At 42.8% G+C, this 27,451-nt stretch overlaps 1 protein-coding gene across 5 annotated transcripts in view; it reads left to right on the top strand.

Moving 5' to 3' along the window:
• GALNTL6 (polypeptide N-acetylgalactosaminyltransferase like 6) overlaps positions 1–27,451 on the top strand; it is a 504,553-nt gene that overhangs the window by 409,321 nt on the left and 67,781 nt on the right. The gene's annotated exons all lie outside the window — the stretch shown is intronic.

Below are 27,451 nucleotides of genomic sequence, written 5' to 3'. Positions count from 1 at the left end.
AGCTACAGCAATAGTGTCCCAGCCACAGTGGTGCTGTCACTTTCTGGGAGGGGAAACAGCAAGTTTGTGTGGGCAAGTACATCAGATTGGCTTCATGCAGATCTTACCTCCTTGTCACCCCTCCCAGGAAGTGGCAGCAACACCATTGCTGGATGCTGTTGTTGATGATGCTGATGGTAAAGGAGGCCCAAGACCCATTTTTAAATAATCCTGGCTGTGTAGCAGGCACTGAAAAAGCAAACCATATAAGCCACCGATGGCTAATTTTGTGGAATGCAGTACTCTCGGCAATTTTATCCACACCAGCAAAGTCTCCCAGAAAAGGTGTTTAAGAAGTCACCATACAAACACTGAGAACATACTCTGTGCTCTTGGAAGCAACTTTGGGTGGTACTCAGTGTCATTCCTCCTAAGAGAAGACCCACTGAGGTTAATAGGCATGGCTAATCTAGGTTCCTCAATTTCAACTGGTTTCCAGCAAAAGGTGAGAACCAAACTTCTTCAGCCTCCCTGCTGGAAGAGCAGATTTCTGTTTATCCATGTACAAAGGAAAGGGTGTAGGTCTAAGCATGAAATTGTCAATTGCGCCAACCACATGCTAACTGAAATGGCAAGAATAATCTTAATAAGAAAAAGTACTGATACTGGTCAGTATAGTGAATTGCTGTCGGTCATGGCATTTCATGAAAATTCTCTGAAACGTGAATATAATAAGAAGCAATTGGTAGCATGGTGGGTGACATTATCATCTGGAATTGAAAGACAGAAACTTACTTAGGCACCCGCCACTGCAATTACCAGTTTGAACTTGTGAAGACTGTCTTCTGTCTCTTCCCTTTGCATGAAAATATGTTTAACTATTTCTTCAAATTCATGGCTCAGAATCTGAGGGTAAAATGTAACCTTGAAGTGAGAACTTGTAAATTGGTCAAGCCCCGCTGACTCTTATACATGCATCCAAACCCTACATGATAAAAGGGAGAGACAATCATAGTAAGGGGGGAATGCAATAAAAACATTTCATTTGGCTATAGATATATTTTGCCTTTTATAAGAAATTTACACAGAGACCATGATGTCATGGTGGCAAAAATTGACCATGCGTATTCATCTCAGATATCGAATTCCTAAAAGTACTAACTTACTTATTTACTTAATACACTCCAGCTCCAGGTTTTAGGGAAAACCCACGCAAGGTGACTAACTGTAATGTCTGCAATTGTATAAACTTCATTTCTATTGAGCTCTTAAGGCATGACATCCCAATGCACTGATGCCGTATCATGTTACAGTACTTCATTGCTTCTGCCCGAATGGAACTCCCTTACCTAGATCTCTCCCTATCCTGCTGTAAACCATAGCAGTACATTGTGCAGCATAGTGGCTCAGAGGCTGAGCTATGAATCAGGAACTCCTCTACTCATGAACACTTTAGGTGCCCTTAAGTAAGCTGCTTTCTCTCAGCCTTGGCTCCACCCCACAGCTACAATCCTGGGAAATGATGCCACGGACTTAGCATAGCATTCTGGAGGGCTGGATGTAGAGCCCAACACCAGTCTGTAATAATCACACTTAAGTATTCCAAAATAGAAGCATTGCAAATTGCAGTGGGAAACCTGGTTCTCCCCTCCAGCCTTCCAGGGCTGCTTAAGGATTGTAACTAGGCAATGTTTGAAATCAGGCATAGGCAAACTCGGCGCTCCAGATGTTTTGGGACTACAATTCCCATCATCCCTGACCACTGATCCTGTTAGCTAGGGATCATGGGAGTTGTCGTCCCAAAACATCTGGAGGGCCGAGTTTGCCTATGCCTGTTTGAAATCTTGAAACACTCTAGAAATGGTAAGGTGATGATTGGGAAAGGCTCGTCCATTAGCTTGATGCTACAGCAATAGGTAAAAGGTAAAGGATCCCTGGATGGTTAAGTCCAGTCAAAGGCAACTATGGCACTCAACTCGCTTTAGGCCAAGGGAGCTGGCATTTATGCACAGACAGCTTTTCCGGATCATGTGGCCAGCATGACTAAACCGCTTCTGGTGCAATGGGACACCGTGACAAGTGCCAGAGAGCACGTAAACATTGCTTACCTTCCCGCCGCAATGGTACCTATTTATCTACTTGCACTGGTGTGCTTTCGAACTGCTAGGTTGACAGAAGCTGGGACAGAGCAACGGGAGCTCACCACCGTCGAGCCGATTCGAACCATCGACCTTCCACTTGGCAAACCCAAGAGGCTCAGTGGTTTAGACCACAGTGCCACCTGTGTACCCACAGCAATAGCCTCCCAGTAGAAACATGCTGTTATTTTGCTGTAAAGGTGAGGGTGATGTGGCAGCAATTCTGGGGCCGCACAGACACGCTGGCAGAGCCAATCCAGCATTCCCACCTGCAGCCCCAACCTCACAGCTGCCTTGCCCTCCTCCTTCCTCCCAACAAGCGGTAGTGATGCTTCTACCAGGAAGCTTTTGGTCCTCCTCCGCCACAGAGGATGAGCCTCTCCTGATGAGGAGGATGATTAATGCAGCTTAGAGCTCTTTCTTCTGTGTCGGCAACTTTCTCATCCTCACTCTTCTTTGTTCCTTTTCTCTGTAGTGTGCTGTAATTGCATTTCCAAAAATCCACAATTTACTGTGAGGCGAACAAAAAGCTTGAGGCTCAGCACCTTTGGGTTGTCTCCATTGTCTCTTAATTTTTGTGTTTGTGTATTCACATTCTTCCTAGCATTTGGAGCTATTGTTTACTTTTAATTACCCATTGGTTCAGTTAGCCACCCAGAGAGCACATTCCTCTCCAGGTAATGAGAGGGAAAGCTCACTGCCCACACTGGTGGTTTTGCTTTTTGCTTTTCCTGCCTGCACACAGAAAAGAAAAGAAAAAGATTGGCTGATTCTGCAGAACTGCTCAAGTTTTTTGGTGGGTTTTTTGTGAAGGCCATAAAGGGTTTTGTGTTCCCTTGGGCGTTTGCACGTGGCCGAGCTTTGATTTGGAAGGGTGGGGAGGAAGCGCTCCAGAAACACAGAGAATGTGATAGTTGATATTTTATATTTTCCAAGCAACTATGCAGAACATTTGGAAAGATGCACAGATAACAGAATGGTGAACAATACCAGGATATATTTTCTTAAGGGAATTTCATTAAAATTAAGAGGCATAGGGATTGTTCCTCTCCGCACCAGGCCAAAAAATAATATTATTTGTACAGAGCTCTCTGCTATTTCTGCCTCTGTGTTTCCAGTGCTCAGCTGGCTGACCAAGGATGAAATGGAGCTCTTTCTTTCAGATTTAGCTCTGCAGTTGTTACTGTCTCCTGAAAGGGAGTGAGGAAAGCCAATGTCAACGATGCCCCTCACATCAACTGCTTCTTCTGAGTGTTTCTTTGCCTTAGGTTGTCATGTATGTATCAATACTGTTCCTAGCCAATCATTTTCATTTTGTGAAGAATTTCACTATGGAAATTAGACTTGAAAGATTCAGGTTCATGTGTTATGTATGGGCTGCATCCATTCCTTTGCTGGCTGGGTAAATGCCCTAAGGGGCATTTGAGTTTGGTTAGACCTGGCTGGAAGGCAGTGAGACAGGGGAAATTCTGATGTTGGAGTGGGAATGTGGGCATCAGTTACTACTAATGTGGGTGAGGCTTGAGGCTTGCAGCATACATCAAAACTTCAGCATTGGGGGATTCAGAAACTGGCTTGTCTGCAGCAGCAAAGCCCATTTTTGGATCTGCCGATCCAATGCACTATAGAAGGGTACAATTGCATGTCTGGCCCATGATATTTTGGAGATGGAGAAATGAAATAGTCCCCACTGCAAATCAAGGTGAACCAAACTCATATTATGGCACCTGAGTCAAAAAAGCCCTAAAGCACCTCTCACTCTCGCTGGCATAAAAATGAAATAATCAATTAAATAACTTATTTGCCACCTTTTCATGACACCTAAGGCAGCTGCCTAACTCTGCCTAATGGTAGGGCCAACCCTAAGGCCTTTTCCAAGCTTGTGGAGCTGGCATAGGCAAGCTCAGCCCTCCAGATGTTTTGAGACTACAATTCCCATCATCCCTGACCACTGGTCTTGTTAGCTAGGGATGATGGGAGTTGTAGTCCCAAAACATCTGGAGGGCCGAGTTTGCCTATGCCTGTGTGGAGTAATTTGTTGGTGACCAGGATGAGCCATTTCAACTACCTTGCCTGGTCCTTAGACAACACCTCTTTTATTTCAAGATGACACTAAACTTGTTTTGCCACTTGTAAGGTCACTGAATTGCCTGTAACACCTGACCAAAAGCTAACAGCTTAGCATCTGACTTCGTTAAAATTAGCTTATTTGATGTTATTCCCTCCCCGAGTCAGAACAATTACCTTAAATTGGAAAAGTGAGGCTCAGTGATGTGTCAGAATATTTGCCACGCATGATGCAAATGCTCAAATTGTAGGCGAAGCTCACCTTCCTCATCTATTTATTGTAAGGAAAGCTGAACTCAATTACTTTTCACATGTCCAATTGCGGACACAAGACTGCCAGCGCCGCCAGACAGCTGGAGAATGGCAGATTACGGGCTTCTACCCCCACCTACTGGCAAAGAAAGGTAAACTTTACTTTAAAACTCTTCCAAAGGTCGGTCTGTAATTTAATATCACAAAACTAAACTGAGAGTGCAGATCTCATTCAGAAAAGGTAGCCAGTGGCCTGTTGCTGTAATATATTCAGACACATTTTCTAATAGGCTTGTGAAGTGAAACACAGATCTGCTTCTTCCTCCACACTAAAATGCCTCATGCAGAGAAACTCTGAGGCCACAGGTACATGGAGAAGTGATGCTGGAGCCACTGGAACTACTCTGAGCAATTAGGGAAGGGATTTACCTGACAGATGGATGCCAACAAAAAAAAAGGACCTGGCAATTGAGAAACTCCAGGGCCAACTACTCATGGCATTAGGCACATGTTTAAACAAGCATATTTAGCCTGTCTGCTTCTGTTTTGGAGAGGAGAAAATGCACCCATGGATCCCCAATCTTAAATGTGCTGCTGATATGGATTGGTGTCCCACTATTTTTCTGCTGGAATTCACTTGCCTTGTGGCTAATTTTTTTTTTAAAAAAATAATATTTATTAATTTTCAACCGTTTAAACACAACAAAATAGAAAAAACAAAAAAAGCATAACAAAATAAGACACAAACCATTTAAAACACAAAACAATTTCAATATCTTATCTTTCATTCCCTTATTTCCATGCGACCTTCTCACACCTCCCTTTTTGTATTCCACTTCTGTTAATTGTTTCAGCAATTCCTTTCCATCTTCCTCTGTTTTCTATCCTATAATTATCTTAACATGTTCTAACCTTATTTTTCCCTTTAATACTCTATTAGTCTATTTATACTTAATTCCTTATAGCATTTCTACTAGAGCCATATAACTTCATTCCAACATTTTTCTTACATTCATTATTTTTACAGTATTTCTATAAATAGTCTTAAACTTTTTCCAGTCTTCTTCCACCGACTCTTCTCCCTGGTCTCAGATTTCTGCCAGTCGTTTCCGCCAATTCCATATAGTCCATCAACTTCATCTGCCATTCTTCCTGAATAGATAAATCTTGTGTCTTCCAGTACTTCACAATGAGTATTCTTGCTGTTATTGTTGCATACATGAAAAAAGTTCTCTCATTCTTTAACACCAATTGGCTGACCATGCCCAGGAGAAAGGCCTCTGGCTTCTTCAGAAGGGTATATTTAAATACCTTTTTCATTTCGTTATGAATCATCTCCCAAAGTGTCTTAATCCTTGGGCATGTCCACCAAAGGTGAACTCTAATCCTCAAATTCGTCTGTTTTTCTTTAAGTTCAGTCATAGCAAGTGTCAACTTATGTTCATCAAATTGCCTCTGTAGGGCTGGGGCTCTCTTTCTCTTTCTCTCCAGTTGTGTTACTTTACATTCAGCAACAACAGCTTTTTCCCTGGCTTACTCCGCAGTTTGCCGTATCAAAGTAGGTTCCTGTATCGATTTCTACATCCACTTTCGCATTTATCATGTCCATTTTCCTGTTAAGCTGATCCAATGAGTCATTTATCTTGTATAATGCAGCCACTAAAGCCTCTTCTGTCGACATTCCTCTTGGTTTTAAATATGCTGGTACAAAGGCAGCAACAGAAGGAGCAGGGGGCCTGATGATGGACCTCTTCTGGATTATTGCCAAGTCCTCCCAGACCTTAATGTTTTGTCAGCAGTTGACTGGTCTGTTTTTCCTCTTCCATTTACCATAACACTTAAAAGATTCAAGGTCAGTCCCAGAGTCTCACGGTTTTTAACTTGCAGCTGGAAATTCCCCTAGCCCAGCTCTTGTAAAACAACCGGTTTCAAAGGCTTCCACTAGGGGGAAACAGTTTCTATTTGTAATAGTCAATAGTATCCTCTTTTCAACAATCCAAAATTAGTTTCAAATTAGTTTCAATTTTCAGTTACTTTTACTCCTTTTTAAAGCAGCCGGAGACAGTAGAAACAATGTATTTCTCTTGTTTAACTAGCTGTCAAAGAACGTTCTAAACGCTGTCAATGAACATTCCAAAAGACGTCAGTCCTACTAGCAGCCCGTTTCCAGGGTCAGAGCGGCGGTGTTTTAAATCTCTTCACTCTCTCCCACAGGCATATTCAATCCGCAACTTCCCCCTCTCTTTTCCTGCCTCCAAGAGGGGGTTTAATGTTCTTTACTGATGGAAATTTAATCTTTTACAAAAGACTTTCCAGGACTCCAGCTTGCAACTTCATTGCCTCAATCTATTTACAAAAGGGGAAGGCGGACTTCCTGTTTTGAACCTCCCCGTTACGGTACCAAATTAAACATTTAGAAATCCAATTCTTCCGTTTCAACTCTACTCACGGGTAATTACTTTAAAATCAAATTGTCCACAGGAAAAGGTCAGCGCTCTCCGGCAACAGCTATGCGGCGTCGCTCCGTAGAAGAAGCAGACGATTCGATGCACCGCGCCGCTCACCCCACGTCGCTCCGGAGCCCCAAAAACCGGGGTTCCCCACGAGTAGGGGAGGCGCAAAAGGTGCCCGCCGAATCCCACGCTCACAGGCTTCTCCCGCCTGTGATTTTAACGGGTCTCCGCCTTCGCCGTGGCGGCCAGACCCAGATTCCCATGGAGCAGATTCCTCCTGGTCAGAGGAATTCCGCCATTACTGGAGGCACCTCCCCGGAAGTCCCCCTTGTGGCTAATTTTTACCGCTGAAAGTGTGTTTTAATAAATTTTATTTACAATTTCCATAACCACATAAACAAAATGTGTTTTACGGTAAATAAACACTTTCAAGAGCAAATAACAGGCAAACACCTGAATAAAATCCTGTAGAGCCCTAATAATGATGATGATGATTTCGTTATACCCCGCCTATCTGGCTGGGCCTCCCCAGCCACTCTGGGCGGCTTCCAACAAAAGATTAAAAATACATTAAAACATCAGTCATTAAAAACTTCCCTAAACAGGGCTGCCTTGCATGTTGAATGATTAAAGAATGTTTGGCCATATGAATGGTCTAAGTAAGTTATACTCAAAAGAGTATACCCACTGCAATCAATGGTCTTGAATAACTCCAAAGTCCATTGGTTTCAATGGATTTATCCTGAGCATGGCTTAGAACCCCTGCTCAACATTTCTTCTTCTATGACTGTGTTCATTTCCATTTAACAAATATAGCTAACCAACAGTTGCAATCTGCATGCAGAACCAGGTGAATCAGATATAAAGAGCCTGATTGTTATACAAGGAAAAACCAAGCTGCATCTTGTGACAATGAGATGCTTATGGAATTCCATTCATCTCCCTTTCAAGTGAGGATTTCAGATCACTGTGGCATATCCAGCATGTACAGTGGTACCTCAGGTTACATACGCTTCAGGTTACAGATTCCGCTAACCCAGAAATATTACCTCGGGTTAAGAACTTTGCTATAGGATGAGAACAGAAATCGCGCATAAGCGGCACGGAGGCAGCAGGAGGCCCCATTAGCTAAAGTGGTGCTTCAGGTTAATAACAGTTTCAGGTTAAGAACGGACCTCCAGAACGAATTAAGCTCTTAACCCAAGGTACCACTGTACATAGATCCCAGAATGAATGAAATAGCATTATCCAGAAGGGTTAAAATTAGTGAGCGGTTTCTCAGTGACTTCAAGGTGTATGTAATTAGTCCAGTAGATTTTCCCCTTGCTAATATATCTAATGAAGTATGGGATTAGCAAATTTCGACCTAGTTCTTTGCAACAGATTACTGAAAATGTCATCAGAGCTGGATGAATTGCATTTAGCTTCGCAATTCATAAGAATAGGTTGCATTCTGTGATTGGTTCCAGACATTCAATTTTTTTAAAAAAAGGATTTATATAAATTTTTCTATGCATTGGATTAGCATTTTTTTAAAGTATAGCACTTATTTTTTCATGTTAAACCCCTTTGACTTATTGGCTGTATTTTTAGACCACTTTAAAAAAAAAAAAAAAAAAAACCCTATCTCAAGTTAGCATTGTACAGTTATTTGAAGAAAGAATTATGGCCATTCATCTTGCTGAAGGCTCTAAAGGTGGTGAAAACTTTAACACATTACACCGATGGCTCAGTGAAGATATTATCTTGCCAGCTGGAAATGTGCAAGGGAGCATTCTATTAGACGAGAGCGGTTTTGATAATGAAACATGCAATGAGACTCTGGCGCTCTTTGTACGTTTTCCATGTGCTCGAGTCAAGTGGGGTGTTAACCAGAAGGTCATGATATTTCTTTACTCACCGGAATTATTTTACATTTGCCTGAGTCTGCACATAGGAGGAAGTCAGCACAGAATCGACCAAACTAGAGGAGATCCTGCCATGAGTCTGAGTTGTTTTGAAATCAGCAAATATTAAGCCAGACAGCGTATCAGTCAGGCTAGGGCCTAATCCTGTGGGCTATTTTTAAGTGGTGATGTAAGTCATACTCAGAAAAGACCCCTGAAATCGATGAATTTAAGTTTCTTGGGCCCTTAAATTTCAATGGGTCTGCTCTAAATATGAATATGACCAACACTGTTTATCACCCAGTGGCGCTCTTTCCACAAACAGGAGGAGCCCTTTCATTGCAGAAAAACCTTTCACCTTGCAAGGGCCTCTGCTAATGCAAGAAGAAGGAAGGTGTCTTTTATGGATTCCTCCAATGCCACATTTTACTCTGTTCTGGAGATTCTCAAATCCAGATGAGCAAAAATCATTGTTGTTTTCTTCAGTTAGCAGAGGCCTCCACTGTATCAAACGCTCTTCCTGAACAGAAGGGTGCCATTGAATTCAGCCCCATGGCTTTGAGCAGTACAAACAGTAACATGAACCCCCTTGATTAAAGTGTGATCCAGCATTGTACAGTACAGGGAACCCTGGCCCCAACCAACAGCAAAGCAAAACTTCGTATCAGCAGGGTCAAACTACAGAATTAATGACATGGCTTATCCTTCTTGCATGCTTGCTTCTTGTTTCCTTTTACTAAATAACAGTTGTGGGGAAGAGGAAGGATCTGGGTAGGGACCACAGTCTAGCGGTGGGCAGAGCTGAACTTTAACTCTTTGCCCCTGCGCAGTCCTGATCTGAATATGTCTTCTGCCACTCCCACAAAAAAAACCAACCACACTGCTCTTTGCCCTGGGAGCATAGGTACCGGCTCCTAGGGGCTGGTGCAGTTTTGCACCCCCAATGTCTTTTTTTAAGGGGCTGGTCACCCTCAATGTTCAGAGGGTGTTCGGCTCTGCCCCCTGACTTGCCATGCAGGACATTTTACATCAGGCGTCCTCATTCAACTTGAGAAGATGGCACCTCTGTTTGGGAGGGAAGTTGCCATTCATTCTGTTGGTTATTGGAAATGTAGTGTCTGTAGCTTTCCTTGCCCAGGACAGAATAGCAAATGGATCTCATGGCATCTTGCCTTTTCATAGTCTAATGCCCTTCTGCATTGAAATAATTTAGTGCTGCGATTGCTTCAAATACAAAGAACCTCCCACGGTGATGGGAACTAGAAATCAGTAAAACTACAGAAGGCGATGCCCAGTTCTCTTTGTGAATGAATGTGCTTACTAAATCAACTGTGTATTGATTTAAACATTTGTGGCACTACTGTTGAGCAATAGATAATCCAGGATTGCTAAAAACGCAAGTCGGCTCTTGAGATTCTGGGAATGAAACCTTCCACTGAATCATTGGACTGGCTCTACAACAGTGTTAACAAGATGTGGAATGGGCTGTCCAGTCCCCGCAATGCTACTTCTGACTTGCTTGGCACAAATCCACTCCATTAAAGATTCACTCCTTTAAAATTCTGGCATGCAGCACAGGATATGCAGTCAGTCAAGAGAAGAAAGTGCTCTCAGGAGAGTCGTCTGGCATTTTTAAGGAAATCGTTATTCTGTCTTTAAGGCTGTGGACTTGTGTTGCTTTTCTTCCTGAGATTTCAAAGAGAACTACTTGTTAGGGAAGCTCTTTGGCTTATTAGCTCCATACATGTTTGTATGCCTTTCAGTTTGACCTGTCAGAGGAGGCCTTCGAGGGCAGCCTTATTTGATCCATCGGTTTTCCTTCAGTGCACCCGACAGTAGCTGAACACAGTCAAAACATACCATTCAAAGTGAGGAAATATAACTAAGACAGATTCGCAAATATTCAAAGCATAGGGTGTACATAGGGTAATGTGGTGCTGAAGGATCAGTTTAGCTGCAGTACATGAGTCCAATAGAAATGCTTCAATTTTTAGATTTTCTGTGACTTTTGATACCAGTTCACCTGATCTGCACCTCCACACCAATATACAAATCAGAATATAGTTAATTCTTCTGCTTTTGGCTGAAAATATGTGTCACTTCTGATATAAAATACATTTAGAAATGCATTTTTTTGCAGGAAAATATGACAAAAATATGTACTGTGTTTACTTGAATCTAATGCTCACCTTTTCGGCCAAATTACATTGCAAAAATTAAGGTGAGAGTTAGATTCGATCGCACATTTACATTCACCAGCAAATACTTTTTTTGGTTTCAAGGTGCTGAAAATTGAGGTGCGCGTTAGATTTGATGGTGCATTAGACTCGAGTAAATACGGTAATTAATGCCATAGTTTCTTTTTAAGTACAGATAAGGAAAACAGATCACTTTTTTCCTAATGATCATTATAGCATCTTATTATCATACACAACTTTTTAAATATTATTCAGAGTGGGTATGGTGTACAAACTAGTATCATTATGCAATTCTATGAATACTCAGCCTTTTAATTTTTATTTTGAAAGCAGGCTTTCTATATTCCTTTGCTACCTCCAGAAATCCCCCACCCCCAGTGCCAGCATTTTGATATTGAAGGCAGCATGGCTTAAAGTTTATTTGGATTTTTAAAATGAGCGTGTTAAAGTTTATTCTGCCTTTCCCAAATATATGGGCAAGGGGTGTCCATAGTTTCTTTCCTATTTGTTATGGATGGTCCCAGATTTAAAGTGGACCATAAAAACAATAGAAGAATGGTAAGTCCAGCAGCAGCACAAAAAGTGTTTTCTTCTGCAGCTAACCCAGTGTCTTCTGCTAGGCAACTGAGGCATATGTGCCCTGTGAGCAAGCCTATACAGTTCCAATATTTTCAGGCTGCCATCCAATATTCATTCGCTTAGGAGTAAGATCTATTTAATGGGGCTAACATCCAAGGAAATATGCAAAGGGATGAACATCAGTAAACAGGGCCCTGGGCTACCACTGAACCAGCCCACTGCCTCTGTGCCTAATTTGACAGCTCCTGGGATTCTGCATGGGGTCTGACAGTGATCTTGCCTCGCCTAAATTCTGAGAGTGCCTTTTAAGCATATGAAACATCTTTCCAGATCAGGTCAAAGGCCCAACGAGTCTAGCATTGCTGTTGTTGTTAGTGGTGATGTTGTTGTTAATATATGTATACCGCCCTATACCCATAGGTGTCAGGCTTCGGGGAAACGGCTTCCTCCCTCCCTTTGGCCATGAATAAGCAGAACAAAGCGAAAATAGTATCTTACCAGTTAAAGATATTTTAATGATCACAGCGAAAGAACAAAGACTCCATTCTTGTAGGAAAGGTGCTCCCAATTAAGGTTTCCACCCACTTCCCCCTGAGCCACCCCCGTCATTTCCTCATCTGGCAACTTGATCTCGCAACCATTTGGCCTTCTGTTTAGCTACCTTATCTGCTCTCCTTGACCTTGGACTGAGCACTTGGACACTTTCCAGTGAAAGGAAGTCTGTTAATTCTCTCTCTCCCTGTTCTTCTTCTCCTAGCTGTTCCCCACTCAGTTCTGCCCAGCTGTTGTCTTCCAAACTATGTCCCTCTGCAAACCACTGCTCCAAATCTATACTGCTCCACTGCTCCTGGGCAGCTTCAGGATTCTGGTCAGAAGCAAGGGGAGGGGGAGGCCCCCACCATTCCTCATCAGAGTAGCTCTCAGGACAGTTCACAACATAAAATTAAAATATGAAAAACACAAAATCAATAATCCCCCCTTCCACAACACATTTAAAACACATCAGATGTTACTTTTTCCCCTGTGTTGTTTTCAAACAACTGAATTGGAAGAGCCAAATAAATGAAAAATTGTTAAATTTCCACCACTAGCTTCTGCTAATACTCTCCTTAATGCCTTGATTATGCAGATGTACACAAGATATCCCCTATCTAAAAGGCTTCTCTTTTGGGGGAACTAAGCTGTACATGCCTTTGTGTCAGCCTTCCTGAACTTTGGTCCACAGATGCTGTTTAACTACAGCTCCCATAATCTCTCAACTACTGGCTGGTTGTGGGGTTTTCACCCTCAAACATTATACTCCCACAGTCACCAACTAGGAACCTATGACTATGAGAAACCCACAAGAACATGGGTGCAGTGGGTCTCCTGCTCATATCCCCCATAAACTGGTATTCAGAGGCAGCATGCCTCTGATAACTGGAAGGAATACGTATTCATTAGAACTAGTAGCAATTGAACAGTGCAACTTTCAGCTGCACTGAAGTGCATTGTGGGAGTGCCCAAGCATTAGGGAAAATTACAGCTGCAACACAGTGCTTAGAGAGTGTGATCGGATGGTTCCCAGCACCAGCAGGAGCCAAGCAGGTTGATTTCTCCGCTCTGTAGTCTTCTAATGAGACGTTATCAGAGCAAAGATGGTTGTTTTCTTCCTATCTTTAAAAAAGGCTCATAGTCTACTGACAGTTTTTTTTTTATCCTTTCTCGGCAGAGAGTACTCTACTGAGCTTGCAGGGCAGCAGCTGAAGAAGGAGCAAAAAGGGTTTTCTTGTGTGTGTGTGTGTGTGTGTGTGTTTCTTTGTGGCTGATTAGCTGCTCTCCCTGTGCAAAGGTCAGAGGGGGCAGGGTTTCTTTTGAGGCAGGTGATTAGCTGTGGGAGGAGCTTATCAGAGCTTGCAGGGCAAGTTTGATCCATCTTTTAGATTTAGGGGAGCTAGTCTCAAACGTTTGTTGGGGGAGACCTAGGTTCTTTTGGGGGGAGTTATTTGTCCTGTCTTCACGCTTTTTATGATGGAGGACCGCTGTAGCCACCCCCAACGACACATTCTCAAGATGGAGAGGGAGGGAACAGCTGCAGTCACCTGCGGTTCCTGCGCAATGTTTGCCATCTTGCCAAAGGTTGCAGGCAGCTTTACCTGCAGCAATTGCATGTTGATTGCCCTCTTACAAGACAAAGTCCAGCAACTGGAGGAACGTGTAGCTATGCTCCAAAGAATTAGAGAGCTGGAGCTCTTCTTGGAAGCAACAGAGCACACCGTCTCCACCAAGGAGGAGGCAGGGGACTCCCCCGAGAAGGAGGCTAGTTCACCAACACAGGAGCCAGATATATGGAGAAACGTGACTCAAAGAAGTAGGAGGCCCAGGGTTCGCTCTGATTGTTTAGAAATACACAATCACTTTGAGGTCCTCTCCCCTAGCATGGAAGACGAAGAGCAGACTCCATTTGAGGATCTCTCCCTCATTACAGTCGATCAGGTATATGAAGATGAGCAGCAAAGTCAGTCCTCAGGGAATGTGCAGGCAACCTTGGAACGGACAGCTCACGGAAGAACCCCAACCAGACCTAAGAGGAGGCGTGTAGTGGTGTTAGGGGATTCCCTACTGAGGGGAACAGAAGCAGTGATCTGTGGGCCTGACAAGATGTCTCGGGAAGTGTGCTGTCTCCCCGGGGCTAAGATCCAAGATGTAACTGAATGACTGCAAGGAATCATAAAACCGACTGAGAAATACCCCTTCCTCTTGGTTCATGTGGGAACCAATGACACTGCAAGCAATAGCCTCCAGAAGATCAAAAGAGACTATGAGGCTCTGGGCAGGAAATTGAAGCAATTAAATGCACAAATTGTCATCTCATCTGTCCTCCCAGTTGAACGATGTGGCCCAGGGAGAGAGGGAAAAATAGTGGAAGTGAACAGCTGGCTTCGCAAATGGTGTAAACAGGAACGGTTTGGATTCTTAGATCACGGACTGCAGTTTCTTGAAGATGGACTTCTGGCAAGCGATGGGCTGCACCTCACAACGGTTGGGAGAAATGTTTTTGCCAAAAATCTCAGAAACCTCATCAGGAGGGCTTTAAACTGACTAATGTGGGGGAGGGAGACAGTGCTCCTGAAGGTAGGAGTCTATCAATTGATGAAGATGATCATCCAAATGTCATAGACCAAATGGAGCAAACAGCACGCAGACCTAGTGGTGGGAGGAAAAAATCCTTAAATAAGAGACACGGGGGAATGATTAATGGACTTCAATGTCCATTACACTAATGCGCAAAGCATGGGAAATAAACAAGATGAACTTGAGCTCTTGGTACAGCAAACTAAATATGACATAATAGGCATCACTGAAACCTGGTGGGATAAGTCCCACGATTGGAATGTAATAATGGAGGGATACAATCTATTTCAGAAAAACAGACCAGACAAGAAAGGAGGAGGAGTGGCGTTATATGTCAGGGATGTGTATACCTGTGAAGAGATCCAAGATTTAGAACCTCAAAGCCAAAGTGAGAGCATTTGGGTCAAAATCAAGGGAGAGAAGAATAACAGTGACCTCATTGTGGGAGTTTACTATAGACCCCCAAGCCAAACGGAGGACATAGATGATGCCTTCCTGGAACAGATGGCCAAGCATGCAAAAGGAAAGGAGATAGTAGTAATGGGGGACTTCAATTACCCGGATATTTGTTAGATGTCAAACTCAGCCAAGAGCATAAGGTCAAACAGATTGCTCACTGGCCTTGCAGACAACTTCATTATCCAGAAAGTGGGAGAAGCAACAAGAGGAACAGCCATTTTAGATCTGGTCCTAACCAATGTTGATGACCTGGTTAGTGGGGTAGAAGTGGAAGGATCATTAGGCGCGAGTGATCATGCTCTTCTGAAGTTTACTATACAGCGTAAAGGAGCAGCCAAGCATACTAGGACTCAATTTCTTGACTTTAAGAAAGCCGACTTCATAAAACTTAGGGAAGTGCTGGGTGAGATCCCATGGACAGTAATACTAAAAGAAAAGGGAGTTCATGATGGCTGGGAGTTTGTTAAGAGGGAGATAGTAAAAGCACAACTTCAGGCAATACCAAAGAGACGGAAACATGGAAGGTGCCTAAAGAAGCCAGGGTGGCTATCTAAAGAACTTTTAACTGAGTTAAGATTAAAAAAGGATGTGTACAAAAAATGGAAAAGGGGAGAAACCACCAAAGAGGAATTCAAACAAATAGCCACCACGTGTAGACACAAAGTCAGAAAAGCTAAAGCACAGAATGAACTCAGGCTTGCTAGAGAGGTTAAAAGCAACAAAAAAGGCTTTTATGGGTATGTTCGTAGCAAAAGGAAGAACAAAGAAACAGTGGGGTCACTCAGAGGAGAAGATGGTGAAATGCAAACAGGGGACACAGAAAGGGCTGAACTCCTCAATGCCTTCTTTGCCTCAGTCTTCTCCGATAAAGAAAACAATGCCCGACCTGAAGAATTTGGAGCAAATGATTCAGCAAAGGAAACACAGCCCAGAATAACTAAGGAGATAGTACAAGAATACTTGGCTAGTTTAGATGTATTCAAGTCTCCAGGGCCAGATGAACTGCATCCAAGAGTATTAAAAGAACTGGCAGATGTGATCTCAGAACCACTGGCAGTCATCTTTGAGAATTCCTGGAGAACAGGCGAAGTCCCGGCAGACTGGAGGAGGGCAAATGTTGTCCCTATTTTCAAAAAGGGGGAAAGAGAGGACCCAAATAATTACCGCCCAGTCAGTCTGACATCAATACCAGGGAAGATTCTGGAGCAGATCATTAAGCAAACAGTCTGTGAGCACCTAGAAAGGAATGCTGTGATCACCAATAGTCAGCATGGATTTCTGACAAATAAGTCATGTCAGACTAACCTGATCTCGTTTTTTGACAGAATTACAAGCCTGGTAGATGAAGGGAACGCAGTGGATGTAGCCTACCTTGATTTCAGCAAGGCATTTGACAAGGTGCCCCATGATATTCTTGTAAAGAAGCTGGTAAAATGTGGTCTTGACTATGCTACCACTCAGTGGATTTGTAACTGGCTGACTGACCGAACCCAAAGGGTGCTCATCAATGGTTCCTCTTCATCCTGGAGAAGAGTGACTAGTGGGGTGCCACAGGGTTCTGTCTTGGGCCTGGTCTTATTCAACATCTTTATCAACGACTTGGATGATGGACTCAAGGGCATCCTGATCAAATTTGCAGATGACACCAAACTGGGAGGGGTGGCTAACACCCCAGAGGACAGGATCACACTTCAAAACGACCTTGACACATTAGAGAACTGGGCCAAAACAAACAAGATGAATTTTAACAGGGAGAAATGTAAAGTATTGCACTTGGGCAAAAAAAATGAGAGGCACAAATACAAGATGGGTGACATCTGGCTTGAGAGCAGTACATGTGAAAAGGATCTAGGAGTCTTGGTTGACCACAAACTTGACATGAGCCAACAGTGTGACGCGGCAGCTAAAAAAGCCAATGCAATTCTGGGCCTCATCAATAGGAGTATAGCATCTAGATCAAGGGAAGTAATAGTGCCACTGTATTCTGCTCTGGTCAGACCTCACCTGGAGTACTGTGTCCAGTTCTGGGCACCACAGTTCAAGAAGGACACTGACAAACTGGAACGTGTCCAGAGGAGGGCAACCAAAATGGTCAAAGGCCTGGAAACGATGCCTTATGAGGAACGGCTAAGGGAGCTGGGCATGTTTAGCCTGGAGAAGAGGAGGTTAAGGGGTGATATGATAGCCATGTTCAAATATATAAAAGGATGTCACATAGAGGAGGGAGAAAGGTTGTTTTCTGCTGCTCCAGAGAAGCGGACACGGAGCAATGGATCCAAACTACAAGAAAGAAGATTCCACCTAAACATTAGGAAGAACTTCCTGACAGTAAGAGCTGTTTGACAGTGGAATTTGCTGCCAAGGAGTGTGGTGGAGTCTCCTTCTTTGGAGGTCTTTAAGCAGAGGCTTGACAACCATATGTCACGAGTGCTCTGATGGTGTTTCCTGCTTGGCAGGGGGTTGGACTCGATGGCCCTTGTGGTCTCTTCCAACTCTATGATTCTATGATTCTACTGGATTCCTAGCCCCGGGCATCCTTTTTAAAGTTCTTTCACATCCCTCTTATGACACTAACAAAGCCTCTGCAGTAAAGAGAACATCTTTAAGACCATGTGTGATGGGCCAGCTCTTCCACAATAGCCTACTGCCCAGTTGTTATAATAGCCATGATAAATGATAATAAGGAAATGCTTGCAAGAGCTTCACACACAGTAGACAGTGCCATCTCAATGGCCACCCTCAATTATAAAGGGGAATACACCCAAAATGAAAAAAGGGGTCAGAAAGTCTAATCCGGTGAAAGCACAAAGAAGGCTTCTATTGCTGTTTAGTCTCCAAGTGAAGTTCAAAAGTAATGCAGCTTGTATTTGTGGGCTAATAAGGGGTCACCAGCCTTTTTGGGTTAGTAGACACATTTGCAACCTTGAGAAAGTACCATACATTCCAGCCATAAGATGGCTACTGGGGTGGGGGGTGGAAGAACACAAAATGGCAGGAGGGGGAATGTGGCATAACAGAAAATGGCTGCTGCATTTAAAAGAGCAGAAAAAGAGACAGCATCACAAAATGGTGCCGGCATGCCCCAATCAATGAGAAAAAGGCACCTACATCACACAAGAAGCTCTTTGCATCTCTTCACTGTTCAGAATGAAAAACAAGGTGGGTGTCCAATCCTGGCATCCAATGTAGTGTCAGCATATTTTAAAAGGGGTTGATGTAGGAATGGCCAAGCAAGCCCAAACAGGAATTAAGCAGGAAGAGCAAATTCTCTCATTCATTGTGAATTTTTGAGGGAATATTTATTGAGGACCTTTGTGGGCGCCATAGGAGGTGGGCACATTTGTGCCAGCAGGTCCCAAAAATAATATTAAGGGGAGGGGAACCCTAATAGTTTTAACCTGGCACCTAAGGTAGGATTCACCTCTAATATCTCTGAGGTGGGCATTCCATATGTGTGGTGTCACCACTGAGAAGGCCCCTCCCTAGTCACTACCTGCCTGAGCTCTGAAGGCTGAAGGAACACTGAGAAGAACTTTTACTGCAGACCTTGGCGTCTGGGCAGATTTGTATGGGGAAAGGCACTCCTTCAAATACCCATTTTTAGGTCTTTAAAGGTTAAAACCAGCACTTCAAATTGTCCCTGGAAAGTGCATAGCTTTTAAAATGGTGAGAAATGATCAGATTAGCCAGCTGATGTGTAGTTGGCATTTCCTGGCAGTCTTCAAAGGCATCCCCATGTGCTGCACATTAGAGGAATCTAACCTTGATGTCCTTAATGCATGGATAATGTTAAACACAGAAAAGCCATTTAACTATTGCCTAAAGAAATAAAGTAGGGAGCACTTTGAGTAAGGGAAAATAGAGGTGGACATAGGTAAGCAAGGTGAGTAACTTTCTGAAAGCTCCTTCACCTGCAAGCCTTACGTGATAACCATTTTTATAAGACAATAGTGGTATCTACAGGATCTTTTTGCAGAGTTGATTGAGGCATGGGCATAGCCAAGGAGGAGCAGGGGGGCAGCTGCCCCCCCACACACTTCAAGTAAAACAAGAGAAATACTTAACTAACTGACTAATCATGTGGGTTCTTAAAATAAAAAACAAAAACAAAAATCCTGGCTACCCCCATGGATTGAGGGCAATTCTTCCACTTCAAAAATGAATCAGCCCTCCCAAGTTCACATATAAAGCATTTCAAAACAGTATGCTGTTCACATAAGAGGCTTCAAGTAAAGCGCTTTAACCTCAGATGCTATTGGCATAATGTGAATTCTAAAATAGGTTTAAAAGGGCACTTGCAAAAGGCAAGCCATCCCAGAATGACTTCAGGCTAAATGAACAAGGATGCCTAGCAGCAGTATAGAAGTCTGGTGCTAGATAGAATCTCAAACAAGCTAGTTGTTGTTTTTTTTAAGTACATGCTTAAAATAATAAAAAGAAAAATCCCTTCATTGCGAATGAAGTCTCAAGAAGAATTTATGGCTGATGATGATGGTGTTGGTGGTGATGATAATAATAATAATAATTAATAATAATAATAATTAATAATAATTGTTAAGTTGTGGGCGAACATATCAGACAACACAGTGATTCTTCCAAAGCAGCTCTTTATTTGTAAGCTGGAACAGAACTGAATTGAGGAGCTCAGTCAGCCTGCTTATATAGAGCTCCAGAACAATGTAACTGTTGCCATTTTCTAAAACTATCCAATCACTGAACGTCACTTTCGATCCTTCATTTGCATACAAACTATCCAATCACTGAACGTCACTTTCGATCCTTCATTTGCATAACTATCTACATTATCCCCCTGCTGGCCCAGGGTGAGAATTTCAGTACATAACAATAATAATTAACAATAATAATACTTTTCAGCCAAATGACTTATTTTACTGTACACATAGCAAAACAGAGCATGTGTGAATGAATCATTATTAATTTTCCCATTACAGTGAGACCCACTGGCCTACCTACCTCTTCCATGAACTACAGTTTTTCTGCTTATGTGGAATGTAGGGTGAAGTAGCATTTTCTCCCGAACCAATGAATGAGACTGATCCCATCTCAGCTGTAAGTGGCACGCTGAAAATCATTATAGGCCTGTTTTCTGTCCTTCCAGCCAACATACTGATATATAAACTTCACATATGTCATAAAATAGTTGGATATAAATTATTGATAGGTGAAACCAGCCCATTTGTGGTCCATTAAGACAGGGATAGAGGATCTTGGCCAAAACCCAGCTTTTTCAGCTCAAAATCAACATGAATTCTGTCCCTCTCTGTTTCCAGCTTTGCTTGCATCTTGGGCAACACCCAGAGGGATCTGTGTCTGCTTGCAAAGCCAGGGTGCCAACTTGAATAAAATATTGGGGGAGCCCAGGTAAGCCCTGCCCCACATAATCGATCACAAGATGTGGCATACGCACACCATTTGAATGGCACTGTCCATCAACTTTGGCGGGGCCCAGCCCCTTCTAATATTTTATTGGAGGGGCAAAGGACCTCAGCCCCTAGGAGTTGGCTCCTATGTCGCAAAGCAACTTGTGACTCCGAGTGGTGTGGGCTGCTTCATGAACATAAGCAAACATTCTGAAATTCTATCCAGACCCGTGTCTCAGTCACAAAAGCTAGCCCACCCTATCTTTGCCATGGAAAAAATACAAGCCATCATTTGTTTATGCATTTTTCGCAATACAGTACAAATGCAATTATACACCATTTTATTTAATATTAAATAACTTCAATGAGATTGTGAGGATATATATATGATATCTATTGTCCTATTTTAAAACTTGTAAAACAGTGGTGATAAACTCCCTTATGCACTGCTTGGAACTTTAGCGCATTACTGGACCTTTAGTTTATGAAAGGGGTAAGTTGATGTTGATGCTGAAAAGACACCTCCAGTAGTCCTCTTCTCCATTAGTTCCACTCCTGTCATCCTCAACCCTGGAAGGCTAAAAACTACCAGTGAGTAGAAAGAATAGCATGCAGATATGATTGGGAAGTCAGGCAAATCTCTAGCAAGAAGCCCAACTCTATGCATTGGCCTACTAAAACAGGCTGTTTATACCCATTCATAATTATGGTCAGGGCTGTCTTAAGCATGTCTGGTGCCGTGGTGCAAAGATCCCTCCCCCTCCCCCCCGTTTCCCAGAGTTGTCGACCTTTTTTAGGGAGCTGACACCACGTTACACTGCTTGGGAAAAGAAATCAGGAAACATAAACAAACTTTTTTTAGTTGCTCATTTATTAACAATGCACTTATATATACAACACCACGTTTTGTTTTTTCTTGTTTTTTGCAGATTTAAGACAGATTATCTTATTATGTAACACCTTGTTTTTAACAATGTTGATTTCTTTTTAATTTCAGATCTTTTTTAATTAAAAAAAACATCTAAATGACTGCAAAGCCAGTCCAACAGTTCTTTTTTCATAAAAACAATCCAAGAAGCTCACAGCAGAGCAAAGCCAGAAATTATAGATAAAGCCTAAATCTGGCAACAGACTGGAAGGAGTGTTTTTTTTTCTTAAACTGGTGTGTGTGTTCATGTATGCATGTGTAAAAGAGAAAGAAATCTATAAGCAAGTGATGCTATGCAGCAAGAACTAGATAATGTGATCTGCACAGAAACAACAGAATTAGGAAGCATCATTGTTTTAAACAAAAGCAAAAGATCCAGAAGGAATTGTCAGCTGGTATAGCAGTGCAACACTTTAGGCCATTTTTTGGCACAAAGAGGACAGATCAGTGTGATTTTTCATTCTAAGCACTAGCAGGGCTTTTGTTGCACTGCCCACTGTGATCCAAGCCAATTCTGCTTGTGTTCCTTTTACCCACAATAATTCTTAAGTACACACTCAATATCAGATTGCAGAACTAGCTGGAACATATCCAAGGGAAAGCATATTATTGTTCAGAGGTGCTTTCCTTTCACAAGAGATTAAAGGGAAATAAACACAGAAAAAAAGGATCATCTTACATAAATTATATGAGATAGTTCTCTGTTAAAGCGCCTGATAGGATATACTAGTAGTGGCTTATGGAACACAGGAAGCTGAATTTATTGTCCACCGTGACTGGCAGTGGTGAGGGTTTCAGACAGGGAGCATTCCCAGCTCTACCTGAAGATATTGAGGATTGAACCTGGGATTGATCTACTGCATGCAAAGCAGCAGCTCTACCACTACATGGGAATATATATGTGGGGTTCAAGACAGCCTATGGGCCATGTTCTGTAGTCTCAAATGCATGTGGGCCAGCCAAAATCTGACAAGTCACTCCTGGTCTCCTAGGAGCTCCCATCCCTCTCTCCACCCCCCCAGCTGGGAGCCAGCTAGGAGCACCGATCCATCCATCTCTCTCTCTCTCTCTCTCTCTCTCTCTCTCTCTCCTAGCTGGCTCCCAGTGGCTCAAAGGGACAGGAACCTCCAGCTACTCACTCAGGATGCTGGCAAACCTTCCAAGAACACTGTGAGAGTCAGGGGGTGGAGTCTTGAGGGGACAAAGGAGCAAGAAATCAGGCATCTGGGAATGGCTCTACAGCCAATTACCCCCTATTGCACCCGCCAGGCGCCCAGGCAGCCCCTGTGGGAGGGGATGCAAAGGGGCTTCCCTGAGCCGGACACAGCGCGCTCCGATGGGTGGCTAAGAGGAGAGGAGAGGGCTGCCCCAGAGCAGGGAAGGGAGCGCGCCCTGACTCTCCTTCCTGGACACTCAACCTGTGATGCCCTCCAAAATCCTGGTGCTCTGGTGCCCCACGCCACTATTGTCTATGGGCAAGATGCCCCTGATTATGGTTGACACTGTACAGTTGGACCACATTAAGACATGGAGGCAAAATAAGACTCGGTGTGCTGAAGTGATGATCAACCCTGACATTGTGTAGGTGGTGTTTGAAAAATGTTTCCTGAAGGGTAGATATTTCTAATGTCATTAATTCACCCCAGACTGCCACGCATTTCACTAAGAAAGCAACCTTTTTTTTTCTTAATAAAGAACAGCCTTCAGTGATTTGTTAAGCTATTTAACACAGTCGAGGAACATAATTTAGAATAGATTTGTGTGAATGGAGCTTTCAGAAATCACTAAAACAGTTTATTAAAGGAGGATGTATCCAAGGGGGAGGCAGCCCAGCATAGCAATTAGACCTTCTGAATTGTAGCCACCCTACCGAGCTGGGCTCTCCGCAAAAGCTTTTATTTCACAAAGTGTTATTTTTAAGATTAATAATCGAAATACCAATCTGAAGTGCCCAGTAAGCATATGGATAATTTTAGCATGTGTGGGTGGTACCATTTCAATTGCCTTGCTAGTCTAGCAATAGGCCTCTTCCAATGTATGATTTCTTTTATCATATTTATCTAAATAGTGCTGTGATAAGCAGGGTGATAATGACTTTTTAATTTAGAAAAACATAAGAGGCCCTATTCATCTTCAGAAACAATGTGCATTGTGTATCGCACAGACACTGTTGTCTGCACTTGAAAAAACTCCAAAGATGAATTATCCAAGTAGAAATGGAAAGCTCCTGGAGAGAAATTGACATTTTTTTTACACCTTGGGAAACAAATGGAATGTCTGACAGATCGTTAGTGCATTATATAATATGCTGTAACTGCCTATGTTTTCATTTTCAACTACCCAGATTGATAAGATCCATTCTTCCATAAAAACCTGGGTTAAATTCATCTCAGATAAGAACCTGGGGGTTTGAGTCATCAATTTCACATGCGTGCATTAATAAGTATGTGTTCGTGAATAAGTGTCTTTTTCATATTAATTCACTTTTTTAAAATCTGTATTTTACATATTTGATCACAAAATACATATTTCTTCTCAATTTATCCATTACTAAAAGTACTTTATCCTAAAGTACAGATTTTAAGTTACCTTGGTACTTGTTTTTGAGCTAAGAACGTTATGTAAAAGTGCTGAATCCAGTGGATAATTTCCCTTCTGATCTACACACTAATCCCCAAGATGCGGATCAGATCATTCCCCATCAGTGTTTACAGAAATCAAATTCTTCAAGCATCTCTAGCCACTTTAAATGCAACCACATAGAAACTGTTCCATGCAATTAGATTTTCTTATGCAGTGGCTTGTGACAATCAAACTGGCACATTTCCACAGTGTAAACACTTGTGGGTGGCTTGTGGTAGGCATGCATTAGCTGCCCACTGCATGCAAATTGGTGAGCCACTGCATGCAAATGTGGGAGAGCTATGTGGCTAGTATCCACTATGGCATTGCCTGTTGTCATGAATGATACATTAGCCTCACCGCTTGAAAGTGGTGGGGGCGCACCTTCATGTGACCGGATGCCTATTTCATTCTATGAAAGGCCCTTGCCTCTTCTCAGTGTGGTGTAGTTGTTAAGAGCGGTGGACTCGTAATCTGGTGAACTGAGTTCAATTCCCCGCTCCTCCACATGCAGCTGCTGGGTGACCTTGGGCTAATCACACTTCTCTGAAGTCTCTCAGCACCACTCACCTCACAGAGTGTTTGTTGTGGGGGAGGAAGGGAAAGGAGAATGTTAACCGCTTTGAGACTCCTTAGGGTAGTGATAAAGCGGGATATCAAATCCAAATTCTTCTTCTTCTTCACTATTTTATAGCTTGCCCAGAAATGTTTAACTAGTTCTGCCTAGAACCCTCACCATAGAGCTCATCTCACGGGCATTTGTCTCCCTTAACCCATAGTATTAACTTCATCCATTCCTTGTCTCACTTTCTACCAATTTTCTCATTCTCAAATCAAGGCCCTCAAACTGATATTATAGCTGATTTGACTTTGGCATTCAGCTCATCTATATTGACTTCCATTACCATTACAGAAGGCGTGCTTATGTATGTAAAAGAATACAAGTATAGAGAGGGGGGATTTTTAATCAGATAATTTGGGGGGTGGGGAATGGCAGTCATACCCTTCTCCCCCTCCTCACACAAATACACTGTCAGGCTCTTGGGGAAGGGGTCTCTGGATTTCAGCCAGTGTAGTGGAGTCTCAACCTCTGAGTTTCAGCACTTCAGAGCTCTGGTGGAAACCCAGGGGAAGGAAAGGAAGCATATCACTCTAGAGATCAGGGTCTTCTGTGTTTCATAAGCAAGCTCCATCTGCAGAGTTGGCTTTCATTGGCCAGCTCTTGCAGGAAACAGTATAAGAGTCACAAATATGAATAGGAACATTGCTAAGTCACCATCAGTTCTCATCTGAAGGCATACCAGCCCTTTCTCTCTGCACCTGGCTCCTGGCTTAGTTATATAAAAAATACATGTGTGATTGTGGATTGGATTGGATTGGATTGGGCTGGGCTGGCATCTGATCTTTTGGCTCAGCTTCATAATAACTCAGACCTACAGCTGTACCTCTGAACTTCTGGCGTGAACTTTTGATCATTTTTGGTCATTCATTCTGATCTTGTGGCTTGACCCTTTGCTCAGACAAACCCATGGAGAATAAAGCTATCAGTGGCTACTAGCTGTGATGGCTATATTCTTCCGCCCCTGTCAGAGGTAGCCTGAATCACAGGCTGGGAATCACAAGCAGGAAGTGTGCTGGTATGTTCCTGTCCTTCTTGCCGACATCTCATAGGCATTTGGCTGACCGTTGTGAAATGAGGGTGCTGGTCTAGATGGGTCACTGGCCTGATGCAGCAGGGCTGCTCTTACGTTCTGTTTCATACTTCCTACCTACTTCTGTCCCAGATGCTGCCGCCCATGGCCCAGTGTCACACACCTTCCCGGATACAATGAATGTTACTTTTCTGAACTCGTTTGCTTTGGAAGGTCTTGCTACTGGGTCACGTATGGAATCTTCCTAGCTGGTCTCCATGGCTACAGGGTATCTACATTATTAATTCTCTTGACTCAATAGAAAAACAGTGGGTCTGTTGCTGTTGCTTGCTGCTGCTTATCATTTTTCTCTTGTTTCACAACAGGCCATCTAGTAGCTTTCAGATGCCACCTGAAGTGTAGACTCAGATTACAGAAGATGGCACTGAATGAGCTTTCGCTGTTTCCTTTTACTTATGCTTTCCGTGTTCATCACGTTTACCAGAATTTGATCCCTGGGTATTCTCATCTGAGCTCTAAAATGGAACCTAAAGCAGGGGAGACTACTGAATCCCCACGGTTCTGCTTGCTAATCTTGCCAGTGCAGCAGGATGTTGAAATCAAGCCTCAAGATGAATTTCTCGGCAGAGGCACAGGGAAAAGGGGAGACTCGTTCATTTTAGATTTCTACGCAGAGAGCTCTTGACTGTGCAGAGTTGTCACCTTGGGAAATGCAAGTTTATGTGCCACTCCCAGAATGATAAGGAGGGAAGGGTATCCAAAGGGTATTGGGGCTGACAGGGTGATGTACGAGGGTAGAAAAATCACTAAAATGGAGCACGCTATGTCAGATATGCTTGTAGTTGTTGTCTCTTTCCTGGGAACAGAACAGACAGAGACAGAATGCTGACTTCTGCAAGACTCATTTTTCTCGAGCGAAATGCAGTCAATCTCTTTCCGTCTATTACTCTTTGCTGAGGCACTGCGTCTTCCAACTAACGAAGGTCTTGCCCTTCCAGGACCGCTGTAGTCATAAAAGATGGAAAGATCTTGTCGAGAGTCCACTTTAATTGACCCCCAAAGACAACTTAGTTTCGACTGCATTGCTTTTTGTCAAAGCTTGAGTCCTAGTGGACAGTGTTTTGCATTGGAACTCCTTAATCCCATTCAGAATTTTTTTAAAAAAATATTTTACTCCATTCTTGCATTGTATCCATGCAATTTTTAGAAAACATTAATAGAGATGATTGTGTTTACAGTCTAATATAACTTGAGATGAGAGAAACCAACAGAGCAGTATCTTGTGTTATTTCAGCCTTCCCCCACTTTGTACCAAGCTGCACTGACCGGGTTTGGTGGGGGTTGTGGCTCAAAACATCTGAAGGCCACCAGGTGGAAGAAGTGTGCTTTTTGTTTCTTAAAATGCTGACCTCTGCACCATGATCTTAAAGGCTTTTGTATGGTGCCTTTCTTAAATGCTTTTTCAAAAAAAGTTAAAAACTTTTGACAAATTCACCTAGCTTTTAGCTTGGGATGCGGAATGATCTTCCTCAAACCTGAAACTTCCAGATGTTGTTGGATTTCAGCTCCAATAAGCCCAACCAGGGATGATGGGAGCTGAAGTTCAACATCTAAACAGTACGTTGGGTTTTAATGTATTTCTTTTAAAAAAAAAAAATTATTGATTTTCCAATAAGAAACAGCCAATTAATATATCCAATCATAATACTTCAATTAAAATTTAAAAAACTAAAATAAAAAAGA

This window comes from Podarcis pityusensis, assembly GCF_964106645.2.
Source record: "Podarcis pityusensis genome assembly, chromosome: 9".
NCBI classification, from domain to species: domain Eukaryota; kingdom Metazoa; phylum Chordata; class Lepidosauria; order Squamata; family Lacertidae; genus Podarcis; species Podarcis pityusensis.
The sequence above is the reverse complement of the archived record's forward strand: the minus strand, read 5'-3'. Positions and strand labels throughout refer to the sequence as shown.